The 9,725-nt window shown below is 43.1% G+C and overlaps 1 long non-coding RNA gene across 1 annotated transcript; it reads left to right on the forward strand.

Annotated features, from left to right (window-relative positions):
- Window positions 1-255: 255 nt before the first annotated feature.
- Window positions 256-9,226, forward strand: LOC148033796 (uncharacterized). Its single transcript, XR_015691374.1, has 2 exons — window positions 256-809; window positions 8,895-9,226. It is a non-coding gene; the product is annotated as an uncharacterized LOC148033796 (long non-coding RNA).
- Window positions 9,227-9,725: the final 499 nt, after the last annotated feature.

A 9,725-nucleotide genomic window follows, 5' to 3' on the forward strand; every position in this document is an offset into this window, starting at 1 on the left:
TCTCTGGCGTGGCACGTGAAAGGGCAGGAAGGGGTCACCGCCCCGACGACTACTTGGAGCGGCAGGCAATGGACACGTGGTAGTTCCGGCCATGCAGCAAACAGGCATGCCATCATCCCCTGTTCGGGGAGGGATGCGGGGGGTTTGCGGCTATTGCCCCGCTCGCAGGAGCTCCATACACGCTGAATGGCCTGGGGCTTGCTGCCCCTCTCTGTCGGCCTGGCAATATCGCTGGCATACCCTGCAGATCCCGTCTCATCAGGCCTGGAGACAAACGCGAACGTGCATCAGAAGTTAGAACCCGTAGAACTTTTCCGACACTCTAATGAGCAGCAGCGGATTTGGGATCCCTACGGAGATCCAAGGCTGCTCATTCAAGATCCCCTACGGTGATCACCTTGGACAGTATTGGCGTACGGAGTATCAACGAAAGATCTGACCAGATCGCGTCTCAGCTGGATGCCCTGAGACAATCATTCCCGTCGATAGAATATAACTTCCTTTTCTTTAATAATGCAGTCCCCCCATCAAGGTATCTCTGAGTATTCTCTCCTTTGGCTCCTAGCCGGGCTTCTCCCCTCCCTCACCGTTTGGAGGAGCAAACAATGGCCGAAGTACCCCTGGCGTGTATGGAAGCCCTTCTCAGTCGATGGAGGCTCTAACTCGGTCACCCCCAAAGCTTCAACACAGCCGAGGGAGGACAATCGGGACAACTGCAAACCTCGGGACAACGACAAAACCTTAGAACAAAGCGGAATGGTCTCCGCTCCACCAAAACAAAGCAACCCCAACGGAAGATGAAGGTACGGGTCCAGTAACTCTCTCTCACGAGATTCTAGATAAGGTGTTCTCAGAATTTCACCACCAAGCCCTCATAGGACTCTGCCATGGGGGCCTGGGACTCTGCCATGGGGCCAGGCCCCCGACAGAAGTACGGAGAGAGTGGATTAGGGATAATTGGTGGCCGTTAGGAATCAAGGTGAAATCAGCCAGGTACTTACCCAATAATTATTTTATTTCTCTCTTTGAAACTACGGAAATGGTTTGTTAATGTGCTCGCATATGGACAATGGATGCTGGGTAACTCTCCCTTGATTCTATTCAAATGGCATCCCCAGTTTGACCCTCACGGCCCCAAGCCTACAAATGTACCAGTTTTGGTAGAATTTTGGACCCTCGTGATCCCTTCTACCATGTGTCAGGCTCTATAGCAACCCCTCTGGGCAAGGTACTTGGCCAATGACCTACAGCCGACATTAATCCTAGATGGCACCCTTAGGTACAAGTAGAAATTGACATTAGCAGCAAGTTAAAAGAAAAGGTGATGATCATGAACTTGCAGGGCTAGCCGATTAGGGCACAGCCAGTTATTAATAAGAATCACCCTGATGCCTATTTCAAATGCATGAAACAGGGTCATTTGATTAGGGAATGCCCTAAATGGGGAAAATCTAACTAGAAGGAAGAAAAGAAGCCAGACTCCCCAGTTATGGATGAACAGGGCTTCAAAAAAGTCCAAAACAAAAAGCCCAAACAAAACATGAACTGAGGAGGCAACGGAGCAAAAAGAAGCCCAAAACAAGGCTAGCAACAATAATAGGTACACAGCCCTACTCATTAACGTTGATTCAGAAAACACTGAAAATATCAAAGAAACTCAAAGCCCAGATAAGGAAGAGGGTTTGGGGAGCTATGATGAAGAGTTTATAGATGGAACACAATTCTTCCAGGACACCTCCATGCAAGAGAATTCATTTGAAAAGGAAATTAAGGAATTTGATATGAGTAACATGTAGGCCGAGGGGGTAGAACATCTCCCAGAAGAGCAATCCGCTGGTAATAAGAGGAGGCACTCTAAGGTGGATCCAACCTGTGCAAGCCCCTTCGCCAGCAGCAAAGGATCCAGAGGTAAGGGCTGTAACTCAAAATCTAGCAAGAAATGATGTACAAAAAGTTTGAAATTTTATCATTTAATTCAAAGGGTCCCATTGACCTTGCTAAAGCAAGTGTATTTAAAGATTGGCTGCATCAAGAGAACCTTAAACTGGAGTTTATTTGTCTCCAGGAGGTTAAGGTAGCTGGATCAACTCTAGATAGAAATCTAAACTTGATTTCTAAAGATCATGAGTAGATCCACCCAGATCACAAAGGTGGGAGTGGGGGCACTGCATTAGGGTTTTCAAAAAAGTAAAAACCCCTTGTTAAAAGGGTCTCCAAAGACCCCCAAAATAGTTGGGTGGTTGTCCACCTGAATGTAGAAGAAGAATTTGCAATAGCATTTGTCTATGCCCAAGGGCCCTAGGCCAGAATATTGAATTCTTTGAAAAACATCAACTGCCCCATCATCTTAGCAGGTGATCTTAACATGGTAGATTCCCTCATAGGTAGGTACGAGGGTTGGGCTCCACTATAAGTGGGATAGAAAAAGTGGCTTGGGAGAAGACCAAAGATTTCCATGGCCTAGATGATGTAAACCCCCATCTGGGCTTCACTTTGTCAAACAAGCAGGGAGCCCCTTACCTACGCAAAGCAAGGCTTGTGACAGATGCTACATTTTGACAGGATTGCTCAACACCTTTGGGAATTGCACCCAGAAACGATTCCTTTCAATAATCCTCTCAGATCACAAACTTGTCCTAACCACACTATCTAAAGAGGTTCCAGATACCCTAGGGCTAGATGGTTCCACGCTAACCCTAACTGTTGAGAAACTCTTCACCCTTCACGCGTAGTTTGTGTTTTTTTGCGTTTCTGCTTTTTGCGTTTAGGGTTTGCAGCCCCAAAAAGGGGCGCCATCCTAGACTGACTATACCTATTTATAGGCCACTCTCTCATTCATTCCTCACGGCTGATTCATTCAGTCCGTCACCTCTTCTCTCCAGCCTCTCCACTACCCTCACACCCCTTCAGGAGGACATTGTGGTTCATGGTTCGTGGCTGTCTTCATCATCTTCCTTGTGTTACAACACCCTTGTTCCCTTGTATCACATTCACTCCATGATTCGGAACTTCATCATTTCATTCATCAAAGTTTCTTCTCTCTTCTCTTCTCTTCTCCATGTTTGCCGAGTTCACTCCATGTTCCTCCCCGCAAACCCTACTGTCTCGCTGGTACGTCATCTTTTGACATGATATCAGAGCTGGATCTGCTCAAACAGTGGCAAAGATCCTCCACTCCAGTGAAGGCAAAGATGGGTGGCGGGTTCGTCATCCACTTCTCTTTTTCTTCCGTTGCATCAAAATCTTGTTTTTGCAGATTTCAGGTGTTTCAACTTATTGCCCACACCCCGTTCGCGGAGGACATCTTAGCTGAAGCTATCCATTGTTGTCTCCATCAACTGGCGCCTGATTTCCAGCCCTCTTCACACAGTTTGGAGCTGATTTTAGCTAGACGACTGCTGTTCATGTGCAGACTTGCTGTCGTACAGCCAGCCACGTCATCACAGTCCTGCTGCCTGCGTTTTTAGTCTTTCTCTCTCCTGTAGGGTGTCCTGGCTGCGTTTTTAGTCTCTCTCCTGTTGCCTGCGTTTTTAGTCTCTCTCTCTCTTGCAGGCTGTCTTGCCTGCGTTTTTAGTCTTTCTCTCTCTTGCAAGCTGTCCTGTCTACGTTTTTAGTCTTTCTCTCACTTGCTGCCTGCATTTTTAGTCTTTCTCTCTCCACACTTGCATTTTTCTCCTGGATACAATATCTTATTGCTGGTCGCATCCTTCTCCCTCTGGCAGCTCACTTCCGGTTCTTCCACTACTCTCCCACCCCTTGAGGCGGACATTGCGGTTCGTGCTTCACACTGCCCTCACATCCCTTGAGGCGGACATTGCGGTTCGTGGTTCATGGTGGTTGACCTCTTCCTTCTTCAGTAAGGCACATTGGTATCCATGGCTTCTTTACCAACAGATGTCCAGACTACTGGATGCTCCTACTGTGGCATCACCAGACATACCACCGATGCTTGCCGACTTCGACCTTTGCTCCCCACCCCCGGAGTATATGTGTCTTCCACCAGGCACTCCTTGTGCTACCTCTCCTTTCTGGGCCACGAGATCGTTCTGCATCGGCTATCAGAGTACTATGCTCAAGGCAATAAGACGCATCCGATGCGCACTCAGTTCTTTCAAGCACATGGAGGATTGATTGGCGCTACGACCTCTTGGAGATCGTTGCAATGCTAGTGGCAATCTTCTCCCACTTATTTTCATGTACAGTGGCTTCCATGACCTACGGATCTGCAGTCTGCTCCATTGAGAGACAATGATTGTTTGATACCGTCTCCTCGTCAGTTTGCTCCTTCGAGAGTCAGTGGCTACTCGACTTCTTCCTCTTCTTCGGCTACCCAGTCTGCTTCACTGAGAGATAGCGGCTGTTGCCCACCTCTTACTGGTTCTGAGCCCCACCCTTCCCCACCCTTGACTACTCAGGTTTGAGGGGCTACCTCTGGGAGCTTTTCGGCACCCCAGATATCTTCTTCAGCACAACCAGCGGCACGTTCTTCGTCATCAGACATTTTGGAGTCGGTGATCCATGAGTTTTTGGATTCCCTATTTACTTTAGAGGGGGATTCAGAGGGGGATGTTCTTTCTTTGCCCTCAGAGGGAACATCTACTTCTTTGACTTTAGTGGGGGCCCCTCCACCACTCACCTCAGAGAGGGAACCTACTCCACATGAAGCTCTTTACCCATCCTCTACTTTCTTGGGGTGGCTGTCTTCGATCAGTCATCTCTTCTACTGATATCCAAGATCTTTAGGTACCCCCTAGATCGGGACCTCGGAGGTTCAACTGTGACTTGGTGACGAGGCCTTCGTATTCCTTCCAGCATGGATGCACGGAGCTAGTGGCTTCTCTCCCGAGGTTGACTCTTCTCTTGTTTTTCTTTTTGGGCCTGAGAGGGGGTGTTGAGAAACCCTTCACCCTTCACCTACAATTTGCATTTTTGCGTTTTGCGTTTAGGGTTTGTAGCCCCAAAAAGGGGCGCTATCCTAGAGTGACTATGCCTATTCATTCAGTCCATCACATCTTCTCTCCAGCCTCTCCACTACCCTCACATCCCTTCAGGAGGACACTACGGTTCGTGGTTTGTGGCTGTCTTCATCATCTTCCTTGTGCTATGGCACCCTTGTTCCCTTATATCACATTCACTCCATGATTTGGAACTTCATCATTCCATTCATTAGAGTTTTTTCTCTCTTCTCTTCTCTTCTCCATGTTTGCCGAGTTCACTTCGTGCTCCTCCCCGCAAACCTTGCTGTCTCGTTGGTATGCCATCTTTTGACACTAACCTCTTCAAATTCAGACATGTATGACAATGGATTGAGAGAATCTGGGAAACCCACTTCCCTGCCACAGGTAGTCCAGCCAGGGCTTGGGCTTCAACAATTAGGGAATCCCAAAATTTTTTGAGCAAAGCCAAAGCCACCCTTATTAGAGTCAGATAGGAGTGTAGGGCTAAAATATGCCTTGAACTTACTACTTTAGGAAACAGAGTAGGAGGTGAGATTGACCTGCAACCCCAAGTGTTGAGCATAAAGGCCAGGCTTAGGCAAGAAGAGTTGTTGGAAGTAGAAAGCATTTAGCTTTACTTGAGAGATTGGTGGGTTGATAGGGGGAAAAGCCCTCTAGAAAATACTTCAGGTTCCTCAAATAAAAACGAGTCAAGGATAGAATTCCCCTTTTGAAGGAGGATATGTTTGTGGCAGTTAATCAAGAAGAAGACTTGGAGGTGGCATACGAACGTTTATTTAAAATCTTCAGCATGCCCAAGATAGCAACATACAAACAGATGGCTGCTAAAGCTAGGGTTTGCAATTTTTGTTAGAGAGTTATCCCCTTAGAGGTAGTCCCAATCTTGGATTTTGATATTTAGTTGGTGGAATTAGCGGACACAATCGACTCCCTCGCCAAAGGGAAGTCTTCGGGCCTTGATGGATTCCCCAAAGAAATTTTCTAGCACTTCAAAGAAATTATATAGTCTCCCATGATGGAAGTGTGGCATGAGTTAGCTCACTATGGAGCATTCCCCTCCTCTATGAATGAAGGGGTGGTGAAATTGATACACAAAGAGCCGCCATGTAGAATAAGAAATTTATTGGTCTCTAGTCAGATGTTTTATGGAACTTCAGGGATAGTAGTTGGAAATGTGAAGCCAAACTGAGGACAACCTTCAAGCTCAACAAAGATGACCTTACGCTCTTAGAGAGAAGGAAGGAGGTATGGCTAGAGGCCTTAACCCCAGCCTAATACAATGCAGGCAAAAATTTGGATTAGCTGATATAGGGTGTGTCAACACAAAAAAGCTCTTGCCCCTCCCCACCCTCCCTAGAGACAATGGCAACTTAATTGCAAGATTAAACAAGCATTGGGGCATCAATTGTAATGCCAATTAGTGGGAATTTGAATTTCAATAGATTTGGACCTCCCCCCTCCCCCCTAAGATTGCCCTCCTCCTTTGGTTAACTCTCCATAAGGCAATTTGGAGGTAGGAAAAAGCTGAAAGGCTTGGTATAGGTTATGGAATTTATAGAAGGTGCAATAAGGGAAAAGAAACCTTGCCTCACCTTTTTCTAAATTGCCCCTGTAATAGACCCTACACTCTCTTGCTCCATAGAACAGTCCTCCCCCTGTACCCCTACAACTTGCTATGGAAGGAATTGTTGCTCGATAAAGCCTATAGACTCCCCTCCACACTCTGAACCTATGTACGGGGCATGTTCTTGTGGACTATTGGCTAGCTAGTAATGAGGTCGTATTTAATAATAAATATTTTAATTTGTTGCCTAAAATGATGAGAGATTTTGATGTGTAGATGATCAAGTAGATTTGAGCCATGGCGAAAGTTGAGACCAAAGGGGAAGAAGGAAGTGCAATTCCATGAGTTGGTCCACTCCATATGGACCTAGTCCAGATAGTAGGAGGACCCCACTACCCACTCTTCTAAACTTGGCCTAGATGATGAGGGTGATGAAGTAATGATATCTTTTAGGAAATTCAAGGTCCATGAGGAGGGCTGGTGTAGATTGGAGCAAAGGGAGGCCATGCGGAAATACATCTGGTTTAATGAGGGCATCAAGGGTCACCTCGGACATGCCATGTCAACCCTTCCCCAAGCTAATACAACTCCCGAACTAATTTTGACAACATGACTCTGTTTGTAAAGTGTGACTTTAAGATCCCATATGTATAAGTGATCTTAGGGGCACTACCCTTGAATTTGGTGTACATATATATTCTTTCCTTTTCACTGCAACACATACCTTTAACACTTCCTTCCAAAAGAAAAGTAGGCAAAATAGAAGCACTATAGTAGAAATGAGATAACATAAATGAATTGGAATGGTTAAAAGTTGAATGACAGAATGGAAGCATTGCAGTGCAAAGCAAACTGAAAAAAATCAAAGAAAAAGGAATGCTATAAATGTGCAATGTACCAAAACCGTTTTAAGGAACTTTTTTTTGAAAATATATTTTATTAGAAATGAATTGTGCCTCTATGAGAATATGCATTGGAGAAGTGGTGTGTCTCTCATTGGAATGATTGGAATGCTTAACATAGGTGCCGATTTTATTAAAAAACTTTTTTTATCCTAAAATATATGTGTAATACTTTTAGCGAGAGAAACGTCTAGAAAGAGTAACTAAACCTTTAAAAAATGGTAATAATACTCATTGAGATTTGAAAATGATGCATGAACCTTTGCTCCACTAGAGGACACAATTAGACCTAGGTGCAATTGATGTACCCTAACCAAGCACGAAATAACATATTGGTGATTGGTTGGACTTAAGATACTTATTGTTTAGAGCTTAATACATACTTATTTACATCTATTGCCTAGGTTACAATGCTTGAGAGAACACACATTTTCTCGATAGAAGTACGTAATAGGAAAGCTGACCAAGAAAATTGGATCATGGATATGTATCATTGCTTATCTTGGGTACATATGTATCGAAGTATAAAAGGAGCTTTCAAGGTGAAAGCCTTGGAATTGCAGATAGATCAAAACATTGGAAGGGTAAAATTTTAGCTTTCAAACAAAGGAAGGTTGATTTTTACCTTCTAATATAGGCATTGGTATAAGATGTAATCATGTAAATACAAATATACATTGCATTCCTACAGTAACTGTTCAATGAAACATTGCAAACGATAAGTCTTTGTAGCACATTGAGAATGACTGATTTCATGATATCTATATAACTAATTGTCTTATATTTATAGAAGTATACGCTTCGGGTTGTTGTATGTGGCAAAATGTTGAGAGTTTTATGGGTTCTTTTTAAGTATTATCACCTCGAAATTGGTAGATTGCTCTTTGAGGGGCGCATACAACCAGCAGCTCGTAGAGAACCTTGTATTTTTTTATAACTCCAAGTACATATTGCCCAAGGGGAGTCAAGAATATGAAACCCTTGAATCTATACGATTACCAAATTTCAATAGCATAGAATGGCCATTATGTAGTGGCGATATTTTACACATGTATATCACAAAAATTTCGGTAGATATATTGAACTCTATGGAGCTAAGCACTAACTCAAAGAATGTATATCTAAGTTGGTTCGTACCAATTGTAATTTTTGTGCATATGTTCAAGGAATGTAAGGGTTTGAGATATACTAAAAACAACATTGGAGGATTATGCAACAAGGATTCTAGGCAAAACTTAGATATCGAAAATCACTCGTAGTCTTGACATGGTAGAGTGTTGAGTCACAAAAAGGGATATTGCTTTCAGGTAAAATTTTACTCTCTTGGTTAATTATTTTCTTACTTTAGCATAGATCAGCTAACTTTCCTTCCTAATTGCATGTACTTTTTCGCATGATAGACTTTATACCCAGTGTTCAGGTATCATAGATGGAGGATGCTCAAGGGTAAGTAGTTGTGCCTTGATAAAGACATACGTGAAAGTATAGTTGTGGATGTTACTATCATTTGTGAGGGCCATAGGCTCCATGTGTTGCGGATGGAGGATGATTGGCCGCTGTATAATTCGTCATGAAATCACAATGTTAATGGAGAATTCACTTGTTAGTTTTTATTTTAAATTAGATAGTGGGAAGATTCGAAACCTAGTTGAGAGTACTATTCCTAGTAGAAAGTGTGTGGCTTCACATATTTTAGAAATTGTAGTCTCTCCTTAAACTTTGAACTCCATAAGTTGTAATATTCAACACTTGTAAACTTTTGGATTTTTTTGACTAATAAAATATTATCACTTTGAAAATGATATCATTGTAATATTTTAACATTTTGTTATTTTTTAACTTGTCATGTGTTTATGTTATTATATTTAAAACTATTCGAGTATGTGTATGTGTATATGTACTTTAAATTTTGATATAAGATGTATGCGACCAAGGGAGAGAAATGTCTATACGAACATTGATTCTTTTGAATACGTATACATATTTTTTATCGAGATAAGACACAAACACCCAAGCATCCATTCAAAAATGGGGAGAAGGCACTTCCCTTTCCATGTCAATTGATTAGAGTGCATGTGTATTCTTGCAATTTACAACGAAATTTTTGAATATATATAACGCCATTTTACTAATATTTGATATATACGCATACACCGACGTAATGAGAGGAAGCTCCTTCTAGATCATAGCTGATACAACATGCAATTGCCATATCGACCCACTTACATATGTATGTGAACTTTACAAATACGTTAAGTAAAGCAATAACTAAATATCATATGTGAACAATCCTTTAATGGC

Source organism: Lygodium microphyllum, chromosome 7, assembly GCF_053477565.2.
Source record: "Lygodium microphyllum isolate KBCC chromosome 7, Lygodium_microphyllum_v1.1.10, whole genome shotgun sequence".
Classification (NCBI taxonomy): Eukaryota; Viridiplantae; Streptophyta; class Polypodiopsida; order Schizaeales; family Lygodiaceae; genus Lygodium; species Lygodium microphyllum.